Source organism: Otolemur garnettii, unplaced genomic scaffold (genome assembly GCF_000181295.1).
Source record: "Otolemur garnettii isolate 467f Iridium unplaced genomic scaffold, OtoGar3 scaffold00003, whole genome shotgun sequence".
NCBI classification, from domain to species: Eukaryota; Metazoa; Chordata; class Mammalia; order Primates; family Galagidae; genus Otolemur; species Otolemur garnettii.
The window spans coordinates 30,448,155-30,474,184 of NW_003852398.1; the positions used below are offsets into that span (position 1 = coordinate 30,448,155).

At 40.6% G+C, this 26,030-nt stretch overlaps 1 protein-coding gene across 2 annotated transcripts in view; it reads left to right on the forward strand.

Moving 5' to 3' along the window:
* PRELID2 (PRELI domain containing 2) overlaps positions 1-26,030 on the forward strand; it is a 74,276-nt gene that overhangs the window by 42,573 nt on the left and 5,673 nt on the right. The window lies entirely within an intron of this gene.

Below are 26,030 nucleotides of genomic sequence, written 5' to 3' on the forward strand. Positions count from 1 at the left end.
ATGCAAACCTGGCCCCGGCCAAACTGCAACAACCAAAAAATAGCCAGGCATTGTGGAGGGCATCTGTAGTTCCAGCTACTCGGGAGGCTGAGACAAGAGAATCACCTAAGCCCAGGAGTTGGAGGTTGCTGTGAGCTGTGTGACGCCATGGCACTCTACCAAGGGCAATAAGTGAGACTCTGTCTCTACCAAAAAAAAAAAAAAAGAAAGAAAATTAAATAAAACCTCTTTAGGGCCAAACCCATTCCTCATTTATTCTTTCTATGCCCATTGCAGTGCTGAATATAGGACATTGCTCCAAAGTGTTTTGTTATTATTATTAATTGTGATGATAATCAGATTTGCTTATTTCTAGAATTTAGCCAGGATTATATACATATAATCTGATTTTGTTTTGTGGGATGGACTTAATGCCTGGTTTAAAGAGATTTCTGGGTAAGGAATCTTTGTTTTCATTTTTGCAAGTTTAGGTTTAAGAATGCACCTGGACCAGGAAGTGTTAGTCTGGGAGACTGAGGGTGATGAATGAATATTCAGTACTGTTCTATATGCCGTAGACATACTGTTGAGATTGGTGATAGGTTCTTGGCCCAGTTGAGGTGGTTCCTAGCATATATTCAGACTGGTTTGTCCTATTTAAACCTGGGCTTGAAGGAGCGTAGTTGAACTTCTAGAAAGTCTGATGTCACCTTTAACCCACTCAGACATTATTGCAAGTTTTTCTGCTGTATTATAATATTTACATTTGTAAAAACCCCAATGTTCTGTAAAGTTGCATTCTAAAACTAGTGGAGCTAATGAACAAAATAATTTCATTGCCATGGTCCTGACTAAGTTGACTTCATATACATCCTTTAAATACTGTATCACAAAATGATGGAGTATAGTTTTCTGGTAATGCAACGATATTAATCGGAAGAATGAATTTTTTTTTTTGGATAAAATTTAGCTGAATTTGGGTTCAAAAGTAGTATTTCCTATCATCAAATTGATTGAAAACATTCATTTATTAAAATCATTCTTCTCTTATGGACCACATAAAAGCAGGTAGTGAGGGCAGTGCCTGTAGCTCAGTGGATAGGGTGTCAGGCTGGTGGGTTCAAACCCAGGCTGGGCCAGTGGCAACAAAAAAAATAGCCGGGCATTGTGGCGGGTGCCTGTAGTCCCAGCTATTTGGGAGGCTGAGGCAGGAAAATCACTTAAGCCCAAGAGTTAAAGGTTGCTGTGAGCTGTGATGCTACAGCACTCTACCAAGGGTGACAGCTTGAGACTGTGTCTCAAAAAAAAAAAAAAGCAGGTAGTGACCTGGATTTGTCCTAAGGACTATAATTTGCCAACCCCTGTTTTAGATAAATATTGTTTGATTGACCTATCAATCTGAACCTATTAAAGACATTTAATTGTCCAGTGGTTATGTATGTTCTGATCCTGTTTGAGATACATAAAGTATATATTTTATCCCCATTTTATTAATGAGAAATGACTTGAAAAGATAAGTACACCCAGCATGTGGTACCTGCGTTCCTGCCTCCCTTCCTCTTACAGATGTATAGTGAGCACATGCTTTGCCACAGGGACTGTGCTAAGTATGGGCTAAATGGATTTATCTGAGGTCACAGAACCAGCAAAGGTAGAGTCGGGACTGGGATCTCCACCTCTCATCAATGAGACTCCACCACTTGCCACTTTACTGCGCAGCCCTCAGATAAATGAAGCGGAATCTTTGCTTACTCAGCACCATGAATTTCACAGATACTGTTGTGTATTAGATGAATTTGTGTGGAGCTCTTACTCCGCTTGTATAATATTTATTAGGGCTCTTTGGTTGCAAGTAACAGAAACCACTTTAGGCTAGCTGTCTGTAAGGATGCAAGGGTAGTGCGGCCGGCAGGCTTCAGAAAGGTCTGCCCTGGGAGCTGAAAGCTGCCAGGAACCCAGGTGGCTTTCCTTCAACTCTGTAAACTTGGTAATCTGTTTTATTCTTCGTTTCCCGGTGATCTGGTTTTCTCTGTGCCCCAGGATGTATAGTGGTCTGTGGGCTTCTGCTATCAAGGTGTACATGTTATATAGAATTCTGGCAACAAAAAGACCGTCTGCTTATTTCCTTTTTTACTTCATTCTTTGGAAAGGACTTTTGTTAGCCCTTCCGGGTCAAGCACCACCAGGAGGGCGTGAGTTAGGTTATACAAAAGTGGCTTATCCCCTCTCGTGGAGCAGGGTTGGCACTTCTCAGAAAAAGGTGTGGTGGGTGGGGTAAATCCTCCTAAAGGTTTCCAGCATGGTCCCATGGTCGCCATCGATGTTGCTTGATGGCAGAGTGGACGTGTTATTAGTGTCAATCCTGATTCCACCCCAACTCATAGTACCTTGGTCAGTGTTCAGTACATTTATGTAGAAATCAGTAGAAAGGAATAGAATGCACAGTGAGGTTCACAGTTGGTTTCTGATGAGTATTATCTATAATAGAAATAATTTGGCGACTTCAGTTTTTTAAAGTGATAAATGCCAAGTGATTCCTGTCACTTATGTATTATGCTCAGAAGTAAGAATATCTTTTTCCCAATAGCTTTTGCCTTTCTGACTTTTATTTTTTCTCTTTTGAAAAGCTCAGGATTAATTAACTTTTCAATTTTAGGAGCCCTTTATGCTTAAGTGTCTTTTACCTTTTATCTGAGTGGCTGTGTGTTCCGGTACCAGCCTGACTTCCCAGCAAGCCTTCACAGCTGAGCTGTACACGTGGCTTCTGTGAAGTCACCAGGAGTGTTTAGATGACTTGATTTTCACTTTATCCCTGAGTCTGTTCAGTAGTGGTAAGGTACGGATCTGATATCTGTGTTTTTCCCTAAGAAAAGCAAAACTAGGTGCTCACAAACTTACATTTCTGTATTTGTAAATTAAAAAATGGCTTTTGATAAGGATCCCTAGCCAAGGTCACGTGTGTTTCGGTGCCTTTGGGGTCTGTTCAGTTGCTTTTTTCTCCTTCCTCCATTACTCCGAGAGCTTGCAGTTTGAGGGCCTTTCTGACTCAAATGTGGACTTTCCACACACCAATCTGACCCCACTTTCTTAGTGGAAGTCAGGAGAATGGGCATTTCCCGTTGGTGGTCCACCCAACAGAGGTGTCCTTGAAACAGAAGCAGTTCTGCACTGACGGCCTGCTCAGCTCTCTCTCCTCGCCTTTGTAACCTAGTACAGGTCACTTTGCTCCTTTGATCCTAACTTTATTTGTCTGCAAAATGAGAATTTTAATGTGTTCTCACAGATTTGTGTGAAAACTTTGAAAGCTTTCTGTAAATTGAAGAACACAGGTCAAATATACAAAACGTATTCTCTTTATTTTTAAGAATTAAAAAGAAATCAGAATCATAATCACATCTTTCTTGAACACGTTTTCTTTTATGGTTATATATACATTTTTAAACCTAGTTGTTCAACTGCACTAGTGCTTTTTGGGTGTCATCTATGTGCCAGGCGTTGAGGAGGCTGCCTGGAGACACAGTAAGAATAAGACATAATTCATAGGATAGAGGCTGTCTGAGGCACCTTTACTTCTGGGACATCTGGCTCAGGGCAGGAAGCGTGGCCAACAATGAATAAACATCTGCTGAAGCTGAGAATTTATTGAGCCTGCTTGGCGTTTAGTGCCAGCACCATGATCAGTGCTGAGAAGGATATTAAAATAACAACTAGCGCTTACAAGAGCTGAGTAGATGTCCAGCACTGTGCTTGGCATGCATTGCTTCATCTGCTTTTCTGAACAATGCAGCGAGGCAGGAATTATTATTGCCATTTGACACATAGGGAAACTGTGTTCCCAGGTAGCAAAGCAGTTTCTTCAAGGCTGCAGAATTCATAAGTTTTGAACCCAAGCTTGTCTGACTCCAGAGTGCTCTTCATCACTGCATCACAGTGCTGCATCCGTGTTCTCTGCACTTCGGCTGCCTGCATGGGGCAAGTTGTATGTGCTTGATTGAACCAGAGTGGGACACTGCGGTGTGCAAGAACAGGAACTCAGTCACAGTGGAAGAACTTGGAATAGGCCAGTGGAATGGGAGCCATGCTACATGAAAGCGCCTTTGAGTGGCTGGTGAATGTCCACCCTTTGGTTCAGAGTCCCCACTCCTGTCATCCAGTTGACAGCCTAAATTCCTGAGTGCTATGCAGGTTGAGGGAGTATTTAGCTGGCATTTCTACCACTATTACTGTGATAACATATCTTTCCCCCCCACTTTCCCATGTACCATGAATTTATTGTACTATTTTAAAAAATCTTACTATGAAAAAAGAATATATAAAGTTTTTTAATGTTGGAAAATGTACACAACAGTTTGCCTTTTTAAGAGTGCAGTTCATTAGTATTAATGCATTCACACAGGGAATAGTGTTGGGCCGTCACTACCACCATCTGTCTCCAGAACTTTGTTCATCTTCCAAAACAGGAAGATGGCCTCTATGACCATTAAACAGTAACTCTCGATCACACTCTCTGCCCCTGGAAACCACCAGGCTACTTTTTTCTCTGAGTTTGACTTGTTTAGGTATTTCATACAGATTTGGTTTTTTGTGACTGCCTTATTTCACTTAGCATATGTTTTTAGGGTTCATCTATTGTAGCAGGTGTTAGAATTCTCTTCTGTTTAAGGGTGAGCACTATTTTATTACAGGTATCTATTACATTTTTTTGTCTAGTCATCCGTTGGTGGACACTTGAGTTGCTTCTTCCTTTTTGCTGTTGTGAACACCCCTCCCATGAACATAGATATATAAATATCTGTTCGAGTTCCTGATTTTAATTCTTTTGGGTGTATACCCAGAAGTGGAATTGCTAAACTGTATGGTAATTATGTGTTCAACACTTTAAGGAACCTCTTAAAAAGTATTTTTTAAATTTAATTGTTATTTTTAATTGGCAAACTATAGTTGTATATATTTATGGGGTACAATGTGTTTGTTTTGATTATTATACAACATAAGTTAAACTTATTAACGTGATACCATTTTTTTTGGTGAGAACATTGGAAATTTATTCTCTTGGTAATTTTTCAATGTATAATCCAGCAATTATTAACTGTAGTCAATATACCCTGCAACAGATTTCAAAAACTTATTCCTCCTGTCTAACTGAAACTCATACCCGTTGACCCACTTCTCCCCTTTCTCCGTCTCTGTCCCAGGCCTCTGCTGACCACCTTCCTGTCCTCTGCCTCGATGGGTTTGACTGTTCTGGAGTCCTCAGAGAAGTGGGAGCATACCGTGTTCCTCTTGCTGTGCCTTGATTATTTCACTTAGCAGAATGTCCCCCAGGTTCATCCTTGTTTTCACAAATGACAAGCTGTCCTTCTTTTTAAGGCTGAGTAGTAATCTAAATAGTATGCTGTATTTTCTTCATCCAGTGATCTGTGGTTGGACACTTAGGTTGATTCTTTATCTTTACTATTGTGAATAATGCTGCAGTGAACTTGGGGGTGCAGACATTTGTTTGACATCCTGATTTAAAATTTTTTGGATGTATACTTAGATGTAGGATTGCTGGACCGTATGGTAGTTCTGTTTTTAGGTTTCTGAGGAACCTCTATGCTGTTATCCATAATGACTGCACTAATTTACATTTCTATCAACAGCCTACAAGGGCTCCTTTTTCTCTGTATTTTCTCCAACACTTACCTTTCATCTTTTTGGTAATAGCTGTTCTAATGAGTGTGAGATGATATCTCATTGTGGCTTTAATTTGCATTTCCCTAGATTAGTGATGTTGAGAAGTTTTTCATATACCTATTGGCCATTTGTTGTGTCTTCTTTTGAGAAATAGCTACTTAGGTCCTTTGTCTCTTTTTAAATTGAGTTATCTTCTGTCTTTAGAGTTGTTTGAGTTCCTTATGTATTTAGATATTAATCCCAGATGTAAAGCTTGCAGATATTTTCTCCCAGTCCACAGGTTAGCTCTTCACTCTGTTAATTGTTTCCTTTGCCATGTAGAAGCTTTTTACTTTGATCTAATCCCCTTTGTCTGTTTTTGCTTTTGAGGTCAAACTCAGAAATTTATTGCCCAGACTGATGTCATGGAGCTGGGGAGCTTTTTTCCTGTGTTTTCTTCTAGTAGTTTTAGTTTCAGGTCTATGTTTAAGTCTTCAATCCATTTTGTGTTGATTTTTGTATATGGTGTGAAATAGGGGTGCAGTTATATTCTTCTTTGTGTGGATAGCCAGCTTTCTCAGCACCATTTATTTTTTTTATTTTTTTATTTTTTTTTTGAGACAGAGACTCAAGCTGTCCCCCTGGTAGAGTGCCGTGGCATTACAGCTCACAGCAACCTCCAACTCCTGGGCTCAAGCGAGTCTCCTGCCTCCGCCTCCCAAGTAGCTGGGACCACAGGCGCCCGCCACAACGCCCGGCCATCTTTTGGTTGCAGCCGTCATTGTTGTTTTTGGCGGGTCCGGGCTCGGGATTCGAACTCGCCACCTTAGGTGTACGTGGCTGGCGCCTTAGCCGGTTGAGCTATAGGCTCCGAGCCCTCAGCACCATTTATTAAAGAAACTTTTTTCTGGTGCAGCTTCCGTAGCACAGAGGTTATGGCACCAGCCACATAAAACGAGGGTGGTGGGTTCAAACCTGGCCCAGGCCAGCTAAACAACAACAACAACAATAGAATAGCCGGGCACTGTGGTGGGTGCCTGTAGTCCCAACTACTTGAGAGGCTGAGGCAAGAGAATCGCTTAAGCCCAAGAGTTGGAGGTTGCTGTGAGCTGTGATGCCACAGCACTCTACCAAGGGCGACAGTGAGACTCTGTCTCAAAAAAAAAAAAAAGAAACTTTTTTCTTCATTGTGTGTTTTTGGCACCCGTGTGTCAATTGACTGTAGACGCTGCCAACTTTCAATTTTTTTCCTCAGGTTTGCTCCCCTCTTCCTCCACTCTCCTCCCACTTACTAGATTATATTTGTGTTTTATCTTTTGTGTGGGCATGTAGTTGCTTATATATTGGTTTCATATTAGTATTGAGTACATTGGATACTTTTTTCCCCAATTTTGAGACACTTTACTAAGAAGAATTGCCAAGTCATGGGAGCAACCCAAATGCCCATCAACCCATGAATGGATTAACAAACAGTGGTATGTATACAATGGGATTGTTTTCTTGATTTCTTTGTTGGTTATTTCAGTGTTAGTGTTTAGAAGTGCTGTTGATTTTTGTATTTTGATTTTTGTATCCTGCAACTTTACTAAGTTTGTTTACCAGTTCTAGCAGTTTTTAAATGGAGTCTTTAAGGCTTTCTATCTATAAGATCATGTCATCAGCAGACAGAGACAATTTTACTTTTTCCTCTTTTTACTTGGATGCCTTTTATTACTTTCTCTTGCCTGGTTGCTCTGGCTAGGACTTTCAGCACTTATATTGAATAAAAGTGGTGAGATTGAACAACTTTTTTTTGAGATGGCTGTCTATGTACGTTATAGCAATGGGTGGTACCATTACTGTATATTTTTCTCAAGTCTGAGTGCTATATACACTGTACTCTCAGCTCCCGAGCACTAGTGAACAGACTAGCTGGAACATTCTTCAATCTGAGAGGCATTCGCTTGTCCCTTAACTCTATATCTCTCAGCCATGATTTCATGTCTGGTAGGCAGTTGTGACCCATGATGGTCAACAGCAGATAGGTCAGAAGCACCAAAACCATGACAAGGATAGGTCCTTACTTACCCCCAGGCAGGCTGAATATGTAGTTTAATATACCTTGAGGCAAGCAAGTATATTCACAAAACAGATCAAGGAAACAAAGGGAAAGACCTGAAGGAAAATAGGGATTGGTGGAAGTCTGGGCCACATGAAAAGCTTTGTGCATATTTCTCTAGCCTTAGGGAATTGCCAGCCACTGTGTGGAGCACTGCTGGAAGGACCCCAGGGCAGAGTTAACTCAGACAGAGCTCAGGAATCCAAAACTGAAATCCCGAGTGCTCTCTAGTGTGGGGATAACTCTGCTGGTGCTCCCCAGTTCTGTGAGGGATTCCTTTAGATCACCGTTTCTCAACCTTTTTTTCCATTTCCACCCACAATGGAGATGTTTTAGATACTTTTTCTCCCTAATTGCTCCTTTCATCATGAAATTTTGACATCATGGATATACTGATGATCTGTGTACTATCGTATATCCTTGATTTACATATAGAAAGTTTAAGTTATGTTTTGCTCACGAGAACAAATTTTTCCCTGTTTTTGATACTGCCCCTACTGAGACAGCATGCCTCATACTATGAATACATGGAGCAAAACTGTCTTTTGGGGTTTTTGTCTCCACTTGTCCAAATAAAAGCAAAACAGTTTTACTCTACCCTCAAAATAAATAAATAAATAAATACCCCTCCCAAAACCCCTCAAAATTTTAAACTCAAACCAAAGATCTTTGTAGTGAACCCCCAAAGCATGGCTTACAAATTCCACATTTTACTTTTCAGAAGAGGCTGAGGAGATGATGCAGGGGATAACAGTCCCGTGACGCAGTGTTCTTTGTAGCCTGGTTTGTCTGAGTGCTTAGCGAGTACCACAGATGCCGTGGAAATGCAGAACTCTCATTATGCAATTGTACAGAGGTGGAATGTTTTTTTTTTTTTTAAGTTTGTGAAATACATTTTCCACGTGTGATAAAATAATTTGTTATTTCAGCTACTCTCCTGGCAAGGCCCCATTATTAGTTCCATCATTATTCTTATTGTGTTGATCAGGAAGCTGAAGCAGAGAGAGATTGGATTCAACAGAGTGTGAAGTATTTGTCACTGAAACAATGGAGGCAAGTCAAACAATGTGAACATTGCTTTGTGGAACGTCTGGCCTAGACATGCTCCAGCTAAAGAGATCGGAACATACTGCTTCCTTAGGCTGTGTGCTTGTTATTTTAGCCTTACTTACAAAAATCTATTTTTGTGGTGGAAGATAATTCCCTGGGATTGAAGAAAACAGTGGAGATGCTATATATGTAGTCCAAATGGGAATGTGAAAAATCCTTGCTTCTGTTTAACTACATCATTTTTGCAAACTAACTTTATTAGTTATTTGTTGCTGTATAACAGATTACTCCAATTCCTTGTAGCTTAAAAATGACACATATTTATTATTTTTCTGTTTCTACATTCAGGAGTCTGGGCACAGGTTAGTTGGGTCTGCTTTAAGGTTTCATAAGGATATAATCAAGATGTTGTCTGGGGCTGCACACTCATCTGAAGGCTCAGTGGGGAGGATTCAATTCCAGATTCATTCACATGGTTGCCGATGATAGTATTCCGCTGGCCTCTCTTTGTTCCTTGCCACACTGGGCTCTCTGTAAAGCATCTCATAACATTGCAGCAAGAGAGTGCTAGCAAGGTGAAATATCAAAGTTTTTTTTTTTTTAAACTAACATTTCTTTATTTTTCTGTATTCTGTTTATTAGAAGCAAGTCACAGATTTAGCCTGCACTTATGGGAAGGAAATTACATAGAGCATAAATGGCAGGAGGCAGGGGTCACTGGGAGCCATGTCGGAAGCTGCCTGCCATGGACCTAAGCCAACTCATATGCCAAGTTGTTTGCATGAGTGATAAGCACATACTGGAAACTGAGGATAATTAGAGGTTGGTAGAGGTCAATAGCATCCCTGAAACCTCAATATCAGCTTATGAAAAATTTCTGTAGTACATATAGGCATTTACCAATCATCTATTTACAAATAGGGACAAAACAGTTTACCTGTTCTGTAAGTTTGATTAAGTCTTCATCCTTTCGGTTCCCCTGACCATGAATATGAATTGCACTAATAGTTCACTGAAGGCAGAGCAGATAATATTCCAAAGGCAAGATTCAGCTATTTCACAGATAATGTCAGACATCCAGAGTCTTCTGATTCAGTGGTCGGCCACAGCACCATTTAGGCACAAACTGTGGGTGCCATTCCTGAAGTTGGAGGGGGGGGGTGGAAGGCTTGCTGAGACTGACACCTTGATGGTCAAGGATGCTGCTTTTTCAGAATTTTGAGCTAACTACCATATCCTAAGGCCCATTCATTGAATTAATGAGAGTCTATTTCTAACACCCATGATGCTTGTTAGCCACTAACTTCACCAGTGAAAATTCACAATTTTAGTGTTCATTGTGCTAATTATCAAAACCTCTGATGTTTAACTGAAGTTTCTGGAGAGTGAGGTTGCTGATTAGAATGCCCACAGACAACGCTGGGAGTGCGAAGCCCACAACTGACTGCTGTACATAATATAACTTGAACTAATACACACTGTACTATTATACTGCACGTGCTGAAATATTTAAAAGCAAACTGTAGACATCCTAACAACCATAAACTATATACACCTTCTGAACTGAAAGCATAGTACAGTATATTGTGCCTTTAGAAAGATTATTCTGTGTGAACCAGTTTTGAGCTGTATGTTTGACAGAGGAACTGAATGTGGAGACAGGCTGCTTGGTCCTTGATCTGGTTTTCTCACTTCTTGGATGTCACACTTTATTTCTCAGACCCTCAGCTTTTTCTCTCTAAAGTGGAGTGATGATAGTCCTATTTGAAAGTAAGGTCACATGTGAAACTTGCCTGGGACATAGCAAAATCTCAATAATCACTAGATTTAAGAGAAATTCTCTTCTAGGAAGTGTATTTTTATTGACTTATTGATTGATTGACATAGTCTCACTCTGTTGCCTAGGCTGTAGTGCCGTGGTGACCGCCTTAGCTCACAGCAACCTCAAACTTCAGAGTTCAAGTGATCCTCCTGCCTCAGCCTCCCGAGTAGCTGGGTTACAGGCACCTGCCACAATGCGCAGTTAATTTTTCTATTTTTGGTAGAGATGCAGTTTTGCTCCTGCTCAGGCTGGCCTTGAACTCCTGAGGTCAAGTGATCCTCCCATCTCAGTCTCCTAGAGTGCTAGGATGACAGGTGTGAGCCACTGTGCCTCACTGTAGGTACATTTGTATAGGTAAGTAGTCTTTTAAATACTTTGCTGAACAAAATTTTAGATATACAGTAGTATAGGGCAAGTGTGTGGTTTTCTTTTGAAAATTATTTATCATTTTTTAAATTATAAAAGTATTAAATATTCATCAATTCTTAAAGTGCAGTGTAAATAAAAATTATTCATAATTTTAATACTTCATGTATGCACATTTAATATATACATATATATTTTTTTTGAGACAGAGCCTCAAGCTGTTGCCCTGGGTAGCGTGCCATGGCATCATAGCTCACAGCAACCTCTAACTCCTGGGCTTAAGCAGTTCTCTTGTCTTGGCCTCCCAAGTAGCTGAGGCTACAGGTGCCCGCCACAATGCCTGGCTATTTTTGGTTGTAGTTGTCATTGTTGTTTGGCAGGCCCAGGCTGGATTCGAACCTGCCAGCTCTGGAGTATGTGGCTGGTGCCTTAGCCACTTGAGCTATAGGTGCTGAGCCCACATTTGATATTTTTTATGTAGATCTTTTCATTTATGGACATAGTAACATTTTTCTGAGTCATTACATACTCTTTGAAGACATACTTTTTGATACCTGCATAATATTCCCTTAGCATAATTGCTCTTATTCTTAATTTCTATTTTTTTTACTATTATAAGTAATATTGAATAAATTCTTGAATATAAATGCATATATACATTTCTAATTGCTTCCTGGGTTAAGACCTTGGATGGATATTGTCAGTTTACAGTTTTCTACTACTAGTTGGTAGCAGATATTGCCAATTTTCTTGTCACGTGACTTGACAGCTTAGAGCTTAGAACTTTCATTTATTGCTGGGAAAGTAGGACTAATTATTCTCACTTCATATCATGGTCGTGAAGAAGAAACAAAATTTTTAGCTCCTGTCTTCTGACACCAGACAATTGGAAACTATTGATTCTGCTATTAATTAGCCATTTGACCGCAGTCCCCCTTTAGGTTTTTATATTGTGCTACCTTGGACTAGTAGCTCTGAGATGCTGAATTGCATATCTGTGAATCTTATGTCTAGCGTACATACATATGGGGTAGTCACAATCTAAAAAACTGTGGACATTTTGAAATTCAGTAAGTTCAAGGTAGAGGAAAAGAGCAAATAAAACTGTCTTTCAAAAGAATAAATAAAAGTCCCAAGTCTGACATAAGAACACCAGCGTAATAGTATGCTGACTGTGTATTGGAGACTTGCATTTCTTTCAAGATTCTTTACCTTGCTTGAACTACATGGAAGAACTGATGAAATATGTTCCAGTTCCAGAGGGTTTATTTCCTAGCTCAAATTTACCTCTGTTGATAATACTTTTTAATCCCACTCCTGAGTGCTTAGATAGATTGACTTAGTTGATATTTATTCATTAGATACCCTGAGAATATTACCAAGGATTCTGATTTTTAACAACTTATTTCTACATCGGGTAAATCATTGTAGTTGCTGTCTTACAACCCCCACCCCACCCCACCCCATCAGCTCTGCTCCCCTCTTACTCTAGGGTTTTAGTCTCTTGAAATAGCGTTTGCAGGGAAAGTAGTGTGGTGAAAATGAGTATTCTGCAAGTGATGCAATTTTTTGTTCCTTCAACTAAGTTTAAATCAATGCCTTTACTTTGACTGTGAGACCTAGGAATTCAAAATCCCTTGATGGCTCATTTGAATTCATCCAGGTTGTAATAGACTTTGCTCAGTGGTAAAGCTTTTGAGAATTCCTTAAATCAATCAGCTGAAATTCTGAGACATTGCCTTCTATGAAACTAGACAAAATCTGGGAAGCTTTTACTTTGAACAGATAGCAAGTGGTTTCTTGAGGTCCAGGTGTGTTGTTGTCATCGTATGTACAGTGATGGGAGAGAGTTATCTGCACACCCGGCAGTGAGGAGCCTGCTGATCCAACCGGGAGTCAGGCTCTGCTCTGTTTTGGCCACTGTCTAATGGTCATGGCGCTTGGACTAGTAAGTGATAGGTTTTTCTGTAAAATTGGATTGGATTAGGCAGGTCATTTTCAATTTATGTGACTTTTAAAAAATTTCTGTCCCTCTGTCTTTCAATCTCTACCAAGATTTTTTTTTATTCTGACAAATAGTCCTTAAGCTTGCATAAAAGTTCAGTAGTTTAATTAAGGACCTAAGAGCATTAGACAATTCATTGAACAAGTAGATGGTCAAGAATTGAGATAACAACAAAATATTAAAAAACAAGAAACATTTTATAATCCTATTCATGTGAGTTAAATAAACTATGTATTGCACACACGTACAGGTCTTTGAAGTATTGACGCCCAGTAATAGTTATCCATGCCTCCTGTAAACACAGACTATTTTGGAAACCTTGGGAAGACTGGATATAATAATAATGGCAGCTGTAAATGAGTGAGTGTTTACCATGAGCCAGGAACTGCCCAGCTTTATGAACATTTAATCCTCCCAGTAATCCTCCGAAAGAGAGGATGTGGTTATTCCCACTTTTCCATTTTACAGATGAAGAAGGAGAGGCACACGAAGGTTAAATTACTTGTACAAGGTCAACAGCCGGTAAATGGCAGAGTGGAATACAAAGCCCAGTGGTCTGACCTCAGAGCCCACCCTCTTAGTAGTGTTTGATTCCCTGAAGTGGAGAACAAATCCTTCTCCCTAAGAGCCCAGGGGAAGAGATGAGGCAGATGCAGGGCTCTCTCCATCGGCCTGGGGTGACCTTGAAGCAGACACTTGGTACACTGTGAGCAGTGTCCTTGCCTCTGTAACATTTATGCGATCCTTGCTTTCTCAGTGTCCCTCTACTCTCACACGTTAACAGGATCTTTGGAGATTTGGGAGCTGTGTTCTCCCCACTCTTCAGGGTAGAATTTCCAACCAATCTATTAGTTTTCTGAGCCTGTTATTTCATTCTGTTGTGCTAAATTCGAAGACAGAGACCAGGAGAAAATAGGAATTTGTGAGTGTCATAAATCTTCGTGTGCCTCATACAAACCTAAGGCAGGCGCAGAATTGAAAGTCGAAACGGCTCTGGCCAGGCTGCGTTGAGAAAGAAAATAGAGGCTGCGTCTGCACATTTTGTGGACTAAGTGCCTTTGAGGTATGAGTGCTGTGGATCAAAGGTATCACCGCTTGTAGTACTGGCTTTGGATTCAGCTGGGCTCTTTGTATTAAATTAAGGCTCTGAGTCTGACCAGAAAGACCAGGAAAATGTCAGTCAGGCATCTCAGCTCGGGGCTTTAGACAGAACGCTGGGCAGAGCTACCTGAGCTGGAAGGTAATTTCATTTCTTACAGGCACATCTGGTAGTTAGACTGCTTGGTGGGCTTCAGCCCTGCAGCCTCTGGTGCAGGGCTCCGCGAGCTCTTAGAGGTGTCCCCTGCCCCCCTTATGCTGACACCGCATGCTGAGGCTGCCCCTCTCCCTGAAGGACCCCGCCAGTAGCAGGTAGAGACCCAGGACGGTGCTGGGCAGGAGGCTGGGGTGTCTGCCTGTTTGGGGGCCAAGAAGCATTATGTCTAATGAATCCAGATTTGTTGGAGTGATATTTCCTCGTAACTTTCTGTTAGTTTTGAATCCTACATGCTGAGATTTGACCCTTTGTTCCTTAGGTAGCTTTCTTCTTTGGAGTCTATCTATTTTTTTTTCTATTTTTCTCTGAATTTCTTTAGAAAAGGCAAATGATGGTTTCTTGAGAGTTAAGTAACCCTTTTCATATTGATTCCCAGTTTAAGTAGAATTTAAAGGATATACTTAAAATTTTTCTCAATTGGTGTTCTTTAGTGTGAGTGTATCTTATTTTGAAAGACGTTGGCGTTCATTAAAACCTACTGGTTTTTCTGTTCTTCTCCAGACCCCTTGATATGTTTGTAAGAATTCAAATTAAAAAAAAATACTGTACTCACTTAGAAATATTCTTTTATTTAAACAAAATAAAAAAAATCTTATTTTAAAATACTTTGAAAGGTATTACCTGCACATAAATATTTTACATTATATTTCCAGTACAGCCATTTCTATCTCAGCTCCCTTTGAAACGAGCAGGATACCTTGCCCTGGTCAAGGCAAGGTCTGTGACCTTGGAAGAGACACTTAATTTTCTGTATCTCATTTTTCTCAACTGCAAAATGCGGTTAATATTGGCACCTACTTCACAGAGAACTTTTGAGGAATAAATGAGTTATATACATAAAACATTTAGGGTAAGACCTGGCACACAACAGATGATCAGTTGTTATTGTTAACATCCAAAAGGCAAAATACAAGGAACTTGAAAGCAAAAACTTATTTTTCCCATTGTGACATTAGAGATGACCATTTAGTGGTTGTGACGATTCTGTCTTTGGAATTAACTTGGTGTAGGTTTAAATCACAGTGCCCTCCCTCAGAGGTATGGATGAACTTCACCTCTCCCCAGGTGAAATGTGAGTTCTAGTGTGTTCTACTAACTTACGAATCTGAGAATTAAAGGAAATAATGTGAAGAAGGGCTTAGAATTCCTTGGTACACAGTAAATACTTTGTGAATGATAATTGTTATCTCTGTGTTATAAGCCAGATTGGCATACTTTCTTCTAGTCTTTTATATGCAGATTTCAAACACAGTCGTAATTATATTACTACAGTTTCGTTTCTTGGTTTTCTCAAGGAATATTTTAAAACAAATGGCTTTCAGACTTGCTACATAAACTTCAGAGCCACCATTTTAGTGGCTGAGTGATATTTCATTAAGTAGTTACGTGATACTTTATTCCCCCCTTTCTTTAGTATTGAGCACTGAGGTTATTTCAAATTTGTATCATTTTAAATGACAACACGTGAGACATCTTTCTACACAGAGCCTTTCATATTCTGTGCCATTGCCTTAGAAAAGATTCCTGGAAGTGCTCTTATCCATATGTGACTCTTTGATTCTTTGAAATCATGAAATAGGTTCTCTCTCACTGAAAGATCGCTTCTTTGTCGTTAGTGCCTAGCGCATCATTAGTGCTTAAATACATATTTGTGGAATTAATGGACAAATGAACATGGCATAATACTATTTTCCAAAAGTGGTAAAACTTCTTTGTGTTTTTGCTCTATTATCTTTAACAATAGTCTTAAAAGAAGAGGAACTTCTTATTCAACACGAGGTTACTAGGAGAGGTAACAATAGCAGGGAATATTTTCTGGGCACTTTCCGTGCCTCAGACATCATCCTGAGTATGTTGTATGCATCAGCTCATCCAGTGCGCTCAGCAGTTCCTTGTGGTGAGCACTGCCATTATCATTTTATAGATGGGGAGATGCATTGACTTGCCCGAGATCACACAGGTGGTGAGCAGTAGAGCCCAGATTCAGAGCCTAAGTCTGAGCACTTCTCAACTTGGCTGAATGACTTTAAAATACTGAAAATTCCCTCTCATTTTCTTTCCCAGTAGCTGGCCTTTTTACTCCAGCTAGCACAACAAATTATTTCCTAGCCCACCTGAATTTTGGCTAACTTCCAAACAAGGTATGACGCAAAGCTGTCCCTCAGTCTTGAGGATTTTGCCTCAGTCTCCCACTTACAGCATTTGGCTTTTAAAAGAAATCTTAGCCTTGCAGTTCACCAAGTGAAGTCTAGATGAATGTGTTTTTTAAAATCAGCTGTAGATTTCCTTATTGAAGGGAAGGATTTTTTTAGATTGCTGATCATTCAAGACAGCTGATAGATTTAGAACCTGGAGTTGTTAGTCCACATAGGAGTATCTGGAACAGACAGGAGAAAGAAGATGATCCTGGGATTAACCTGTAATGCTTCCTATCTAGTTAGAAACCGGAATGGTGGGATGTCTTTTAAAAAGTATCAGTCATGTTATGTGCATTTCTGCAGTCTCTCCTCTTACCAGTTCTCTGTGTGGTTTGGGAGTTTTAAAGAACATCTGTATCTACAGTAGTCCCCCCTTACCCACAGGGTTTATGTCCCAAGAGCCCCCGTGGATGCCTGAAACCATGGATCATCCTGAACTCTACATGTACTAATTTTCTTTTTTTGTTTTCAAAATTTCATGGATAAAAGATTCAGCCTTTCTGTAGGTCTTGGCAATCTCAGTGTATGATTTCTTTTTCCTTCTTAAGTTGAGAACTTTCATCTTTTCACTTACAGAATGCACTTGACAGCTTCTGTTTGCATATCTGAATTGGTGGCCTCACTACTTGCGCACGTTGGGGCCATTGTGAAGTAACATAGGGGTTACTTGAACACAAGCACTGCAACCCTCTGGACTAGATCTGATAACCCAGACGGCTACTAAGCTACTAACAAGCAGGGAGCATCTACAGCACGGATATGCCAGACCAGGGGGTGATTCACATCCTTGGGTGGCAGATTCTTCCTGCTACTGAAAACACTGTGCAGTTTAAAACTCATGAGTTGTTTAGTTCTAGAATTTTCTTTTCTTTTCTTTATTTTTGAGACAGAGTCTCACTATGTCGCCTTTGGTAGAGTGCTGTGGCGTCACAGCTCACAGCAACCTCCAACTCTTGGGCTTAAGCAGTCCTCTTGCCTCAACCCCCGAAGTAGCTGGGACTACAGGCGCCCACCACACTGCATGGCTATTTTTATGGTACAGTAGTTATCGTTGTTTTAGCTGGCTCATGCCAGGTTCCAACCCTCCACCCTTGGTATATATGGCTGGTGCCCTACCCACTGAGCTATGGGCGCTGCCCCGAGTTCTGAAATTTTCTATTACGTATTTCTGGATCTCAGTTGACTGTGGTTAATTGAAATCCCAGAAAGCAAAACCACAGATAAGGGGATGGGAACTAGTTATAAGCACTACATGGCATTTTTCTTTTGTAGATAGTTGACTTAAAAACAGCAGAGGCTGGGTGCTATGGCTCACACCTGTAATCCTAGCTACTTTCGGAGGCCAAGGCCAGAGGATCTCTTGAGGCTAGGAGTTAGAGACCAGCCTGAGCAACATAGCAAGACCCTGTGTCTGTAAAATATAAAAACACTAGCTGGTTATGGTGGCATGGGCTGTAGTTCCAGTTATGGGGGAGACTGAGGCAGGCAGATAGCTTGAGCCCAGGAGTATGAGGTTATAGTGAGTTATGACTCTAGCTGAGGCAACAAAGTCAAAAACAAAACTAAACAACAACAACAAAAAGAAATAGACGATTTATCCTTAGCCTATCTGTATACAATCGTTTAGTAGCTTTCCTGTAGGTAGCTTTTGTTCTGATTGCTCTTCTTAATTTGTAATGTTACATGCATGGAATTAAAAGCAAGTGTCACTTATTAGTATTAAACTTGCCACAGACCTTTTGTTCTGCTATTCCCTACGTAATGCAAGGGATGAGGCGTGAAGGCAAGCCATCATACTTACATTGCTATTGTTAATTCCAGCACCTTGTCTCTAAATTGTAATTCTGTACCTCATTCACCCACTGTGGGTTTTGTCCTGAAGAAATGATAACCATGTTTAATACCCAAAGGCTTTTAGTGGGAAGCAAAGTCCTCTGCAGGTTGGTGTTAGACAGTCAGCCCAGGAATTCTAATTTGCAGATATTATATTGCAATAGAAATGCTTCCTTCCCATGGACATATTCTTTCCCCTAACTTCTCCAGAGTGCATGGAGGCGCTTCACTTAGTAACAACAACAACAAAATGCATTTGGAGATGTGGTGATAGTCTTTTTTTCTTAGGTTAATTTAAAGAACTACATATGTTTAGACCTCACTCTGCCTCTTTTAAATTTGTAAAACTAAAACTATCCAGATACTGTTGAAAATGCTATCTGGATGACAGGAAGGATTATGCCTAACATGTCCTTTCTTAGGAATTTGAGAAGGGCCCCTATAAACACACCTTTTCAAGGAGATAGTATACTGAGGGTTCAGTTACAAAATCGGGTGTGAATCTGGATTATGCTACTTCCTCACTGGCTGCCTTTGTTCACTTTCTTAAACTAAGTGGATTTCATCATTCTCACATGACTGACTTGTGGGCTGGGTGTCAGGGTTAAACGAGACGAGGCATGTAGAGGCCTCAGCCTGCTCAGTGACAGTGTCCTGTTCTTTCCCTGGACTTAGATTTTACTCCTGTTTCTTGCTGGTGACCTGTGACCTAGGGAAAGCTGGTTAACCTGCTGGGCTCGGTGTAATAAGACAGACGTGTTGGTGGTTCTTAGAGGTGAAGTTAAGAGCAAGGGAAACGTGAATAGGCACGAGGTGAGTCGCTAACTGAATGGGGGTGACTCACTGTGGGAGTCTGATTACAAGGGGTGCTCAGTCAGATGTAGTCCAGAAAGAAACCAGTAACTGCTTTTTAGGTCTCCAGGAGAACAGGAGGGACTGCTTAGCAGAACTGTGTTGGGTGCCAACAGCTTTACCTGTTGCCTCGTTTAATGCTCAAGAGTAATCCTGCAAGGCCGAGTGCTTGTTCTCGTCCCTCCACCCATGTTACAGGCAGAGACAAATTCGGTGAAGTAAGTACACATCCTGGAGAAAGGTGGAGAAACCCAGGCCTAAATCCTAGGCCTGCCACACTGTGTGCCCAGGCGTGGGCTCAGTTCTGTGACCTTGAGCACCTCTCCAAGGCTGAGTTTTCTTTTTTTTTTTTTTTTTTTTTGAGACAGTCTCACTATGTTGCTGTGGGTAGAGTGCCGTGGCGTCACAGCTCAGAGCAACCTCCAACTCTTGAGTTTAAGTGATTCTCTTGCCTCAGCCTTGCAAGTAGCTGGGACTGCAGGTGCCTGCCACAATGCCTGGCTATTTTTTTGTTGTAGTTGTTGTTTAGCTGGCCTGGGCCGGGCTTGAACCCGCCAGCCTTGGTGCAAGTAGCTAGTGCTATAACCCTGTACTACGGGCGCTGAGCCAGGGCTGTGTTTTCTTGCTTGGAAATGTGAGAGTGAACGTGTCTTGCCCCCCAGGACTTCTTAGAGGATTAAATGAAATAATGTAGGTAAAGCCCTTGTCTATAATAAGCTCATATGAGGCTCAGTAATGTTGAGATTTGGTGAGACAGGTTTTTGTCTGAAATATGGCTTAGGGAAATTCCATTTTGTCCAGAGGAAGTGCCTGATTTGACAATGCAGTAGATTGGTCCGGCATGTAGAAAAGATCATTGACTTAGAGAAATGCATGAATCTGGGGGAAGGAGAAGGGTGGAGATAAAACATAAAAGGAGAGTTATCTGGGCATTGGTTGGATTTATTTATTCTGTTGGAGACAGTTTGTTGATAAAATGTGCAAGCACGATGCTAACCATCTTACCTCTCAGAATAGGGAACAAACAAGAGGAAATTATGACTGAGCTGAAGTCTGATCAATAGTGGAAAATGGCTGATATGGGGAAAATGGGAGATGAAGGGAACCTTGTTCATTTTCAGCTTGGCCATAGTTAAGAGAATGAGAGTTGGTACTGGGACCCTCTGAGCCAGGCATTGAAGCAGGCCTGCTTCAGAGTAAGAAAGGGTTGTCTTGTAATTAGGACTAACACGGATGGAATAAGGAGCAGTAAAAGTCCTGGGAATGGGGGTTGTTCAGTTCATAACCTCCTGAACTGTCGGAAGTGTCATGGATGGAGTACGGCACTGGGGAAGAGGCTGGCCTTGATTAGTGGAGAGAACAGGCCATAGTTTGCGTGAAATCTAAGTCAGGGAAAATAAAATCATATACAGGTCACATTTAAAAAGATTCAAAATGAAAATAGACTAATTGAATTGAATCATTTAGAGGGTGGGGGAGTAACTTTATAAAATAGAAAAACAGTAGTTACTTAAATGTTCGTGTCAGGTCAGGGATTATTTGAAAACTGGCAATATGGAAATGATCTTATAATCCATCTTTCATTCTGATATTTGACCACAGGACATCTCTCTAAATCAGAAGGGTCACTTTCAATTCTTGCTTGAGAGTTTCCTGTCTGCACTAGATAATGTAAGATTTTTTCCAATTTTTAGATTTTATTATTCTGGAATATATTCTTTTCCATTACAGATTGTCAGAGTTAAATATTTTCCTCAAAGAGAGAGAAAACTATAATGTGAATTGAAGATATCTGAATTACTGTATAAGTTTAATGTTCTGGAATTACAACTCAAGATTTTGGGTTGCTTATAAAAAGTAAAAATGAATCTTACTCAAGAGTTTATTACCTACTGTGGGGAAATTATATTGAAGCCATGCATTCTATCAGGCTATTCCTAATTGAAAAGCATTGTATTTAAGATAATTGGGAGATTTGTTTAGATGTTGATTCATATAGTAAGATTCATGCTATTTTGTTCAGGAGCAGGACTAAAATATCTGATTTATTTATTAATCAGGCTTTTTGAACATAGTCAATAGGGAAGGGAAAGAAAGTTCTTGGCTGTGTACTTAGTGCGGTTTGAATGTGTCCTCCCAAAAGCACGTCCTGGGAGCTTAATCCCCAATGCAACAGTGTTGAGAGGTGGGACCTAAAGTGTTTAGGGCATGAGGCCTCCACCCCCATGAATGGATTAATGCTGATTATAAAAGGGCTGAGGCTGCAAATTGGATCTCTTACTCCCTCGTGCATGCTCTCTGTGTGATGCCTTCTGCCATGTTATGAAATGGACAGCATCAGATTAAAAGGCGCTTTATTGCGATAAAAGATGTCTTATTGGAAAAGTTGTTTGTAGTGTTTCTCTTAACTTTTAATGAGAACATTGAATGCAGATCCCCTCCACCTCCCCTCCCATCCATCTCCTACCCTGATGCCTCTTTTTAAGCCACCCCCTGCTTGGTATTTCCCTTTATCTCTGTGCGTTGCACTCATGACCAAAGAAATCCCTCCTGTTCAAGGGGCTTCTGCAAGTCCCTCCTTCCTGCACCATTAATCTCAACTTCCTTTCGTCCATTATACATTCACTTAACAACGGGGATATGTCCGGGAAATGTGTCCTTAGGTGATTTTGTCATTGTGCAAACTTCATGGAATGTATTTACACAAACCTAGATTGCACAGCCTACCACACACCTCGGGCATGTGGGCTGCAAGCTTGTCCAGCATGTTACTGTACTGAATGCTGTGGGTAGTTGTAGCACATTGATAATTAATTGCATATCTAAACATAGAAAAAGTATAGTAAAAATACTGTATAAGAGGTGAAAAACAGTGCAGCTGTATATCTGTATGGGCACTTACCATGAATGACGCTGGCAGGACTGGGAGTTGCTCCAAGTGTGTCCATGCGTGAGTGTGGAGTGAATGTGACGGCCTGGGACATTACTGTACACTACAGTGACTTCATCAACACTGTATACTTAGGTTACACTTGATTTACTAAAAACATTTTTCTTTCTTCAGTAATAAATGAACCTTAGCTTACTTTACTTAACTTTTTTACTTTATAAACTTTTAATTTTTTTAAGCTTTTTGACTGCTTTCTAATAACACTTAGCTTAAAACACGAACACATTGTACAATTGTACGAAAATATTTTCTTTATATCCTTATTCTATGAGCTTTCCTGTATCTTTACATTTTTTTATTTTTACTTTTTAACCTTTTCGTCAAAAACAAAGACAGAGACACAGTAGCCCAGGCCTCCGTGGGGTCAGGATCGTCAGCATCACCGGCTTCTACCTCCAGATCCCACGGCAAAGTCTTCAGGGACAGTAACACCCTGTCCTCTCCTGTGACAACAATGCCTTGTGGAATGCCGCCTGAAGGACCCGCCTGAGGCTGTTTACAGTTAACTGTTTCTCTTAATAAGTAGAAGTGCATTCTCAAATAATGATAAAAAGTATATAAGTACATAAACCGAACCAACACTGGAGTCATTTATTATCATGATTAGGAGTTGTGGACTGGACATAGCGGCCTGTGCTAGACTTTCACGTGTCTGGCAGTGCAGCGCCTTTGTCTACGGCAGCGTCACCACTGACAGTGGTGTCGTGCTGTCATGTTGTGGTGGCTGCAGGATCACTAGGTGGTAGGAACTTCTCAGCTCCGTTATAATCTTAAGGGGAACCCCACTGCATATGTGGTCTGCCCTTTATTTATAACACATCGTGAAGTGGTGTGTGACTATCCTTTTTTTCTTTGAAAAGTCCTAGCACTTCTCTGTGGCTGCCATACCTTTCAGTTACTTTTCGTTCCTCTGTGTCCTGTGAAGAGAGAAATGACTCTCTGAGTGGAGGCTTCACGTCCTATCTGCACCCCTGCTCCCCGCAGCTCTGTGCAGTCCTTACACACAGTGGGTGCTGATGCTGTTTATTGTCCTTGCTCCAAATCCATGACCCGTAAGAAAACATTTCCAGTGGGGTCTTCTTACCAGTTTTCTCTTGCTGTGATAATCAAGTGAGCGATTCTCTTTTGTTAAGAGTTCCCTGTGGATGTGTCTCTGAGAACTGCTTTGGAATATTTTAATTTTTGTAAGGTCTAAGATTACTCTCTTTAGATCCTCCTAGGTAAATCAGAGCTTCTCAAGGAAGATAAATACACTGTCTGGATTTAGCTTTAGTTCTAACTTATTTCTGTTCCTCTAAGACAAGTTTTGTGTTTTCCTTAATAATCTGCTATTTCTCAGAGACTCTTATTGCGGGGAATTTATGAAATGTTTTGAATCTGTAAGACACTGAGACTCCTCTGTGGGGCTACGTTTGGCCAGCACAGTTCTGGTATTAGAGAAATGAGACTGCCCGATAGCTCACTTAGCTGTCTGTTGGCAAGTGTAGAAAGACAGGCTAGTAAGAGAGGAAAAAAAAAAAAAAACTCGGGGGGGGGGGGAATAAAATCAAGCTGGTTTATGGTTTGTCAGTACAAAAAGCTTTTAAGCCATATCTATAAAGGTAGATCCACTTAATGTTTGCCCTGCATTTCAGCATCATTGTGTGATAAGTGGTGTAAATTTAGCCTCTTTAAGTCTGATCTCCTGTGGGTTGAGATTTAAGTGTTAGAACTTTATTTGAAAGGACTCTATCGATTAGACTTTGATTTGATCCTTCCTCACCGAAGAGAGGAACTAAATAATCACTTGGCCTCCCTGTTAGTATATTTATTTATTTATTTATATTCACTTTATAGGCGTTCTCTCTCCCCGTTCTCTACCTTCTGTTTCTAACTGTTCTGCTTAAAAAGGCTAAAGAGGTATGAGAGAAGGGAAAAGAGAGGAGGAAAAATCAGCTGCCACCTTGGGAACATAATTGATTCCATAAATAATGTCTTTCAGTCCCCAAGGCCAACCTCACAGTCTGCAGTTACGTCAGTTAGTGTTGAGCTCAGTAAGTGGTGGTGGTCTTAATTTAGATGGATGGGAGAGTTCCCGGGTTCTCATTTCCTAGGGATGGAGTGTGCTTTTTTTGTTTCAAAGTCACGTCATCGTTATGCAGAAAAGAAGCTTGAAAGGGGATTAATGTGGTGGTTTTTATTCTTTCTTAAAATAGGAAAACTATTTAATTATTTCCCAGGAGTTTGCTGAAACAAAAAAATTGAAACAGGAATGAAAATTCCCTGGAATCCACTAGACTGTAGGGTGCCTGAGGGCTGGGACTTCCTTTTGTTTATTCACCGCTGAATCCTCAGGGCACATAATAGGTTACATAATAAATGTTTGACTGGATTTATTGTTGAATGAGTAGAACCCCCTAAACTTAATCTGTGCTAATTAAGTTTAATTTCACTGGTTATTTCGTCTCTTGTCCCTGCCTCCTTTGTCCTCAGTTTTTTAAAAGGAGAGGTATCAGAGTACAGTATGTTTAGAAATATCAACTGCTAGATGATCAAGTTGCAGGTGCTGGTGTAAAGCTGCTATTCACAAATTTAAGTAAGTACACCAGTTGTGCTTCAGAATCATATGATGTGTTATACATGTAAAAATTCTAGGTGTCATCCCTGAGTTTCTGATGGAGTCAGTGGTAGAATTGGGAGAGGTACAGAAAGCGCTGATGCAGTGGGACTTGCAAACTCAACCTCGGTGGTCTGTGGTACTTTTTGGTAAAAGTGATCACCACGGTAGCCAGCAGAGTGGTGGAGCTGTGACAGGAACCCAGGTCTGCTGGCTCTGATAAGGGTGCCCCTGGCCCTCCGGAGGTTAAGCCAACACCCCCTGCTACTTAGCATTCTTTAAAGAGAGTGACAGTGTTTGTGGTGAAGGCCAGGCAGAATCTGACGAACCTTCAGAATCCTTAAGGCAACATTGAGTTTGTTCACTCAACTTCGGTGTTCGGTGCACTTTATTCTCTAACAATGTCTTTGCTCTCCCTCTATCTCTATCCCTTGGTTGGAAGATAAACCCCAAGTGGGAAGGCCTTGCCTTTCTCCTTATCAACCCAATAACAAACAGAGAAACTTGCTGAAAGGAAATGACATTTGTTTGGGAATAGACATTTATATAATTATAAAATTGGGAATACCAATGTCATAATAAACTATCTGCTTATTCAGAGAGACAAAGTAAGACAGAGGCTTATAAAGGAAAAATGAGGAGGATGATATACTTGTTTTGATTGTTATCCTTGGCTACAAGAATCAATAAAAAGGATGACACCAGTCTGAGGTTGGACAGGGGGCTACTGGGGAGATTTTCTTGTAGAAGTATTGTGTATGATCATGATAGCCTCTCTGTAGGTTGTGGTTCTTATTAGGGTCTTTTGTGATAGTATTTGTTACCAGGCATGCCAGCATGAAAACCTTTTCTTCATGGCCTTCCTGGCCCTATTGCTCATGGTCCTTCTTTTTTCCTTTCTTTGTTTTTGGAAACACAAGTGACTCCATTTTTATTCTGGCAACGTGCTCATCTTGTAGGCCCATTTAGCATTTTTCAGCCCTGCCAGATTGTAAAGAATCACTTGAGTCCTTGTTTAAAGTATAGAATTCTGGGGGCTGCTTGAGTCTTGTTAAATCAGAATATTCCTGGGAGGGGATCTGAGGACCTGTATTTTATGTTCCTCTTATCATTATATTCTCTCCAAACTACTTTACAGTTTTTGAGAATAGCAGGTCTCTTTCCCCCGGATCCAACTGTGACATTCTAAAGATCCTAGTTCATACTTACATCATACTCTGGCTTCCCATCTGAAGGTTTATCTTCTAGTCCGCAGAACTTGTCCTTGAAGGAGGAAAGGAATTTCTGCTTTCTTCTTTCCTCCAGGGCAGA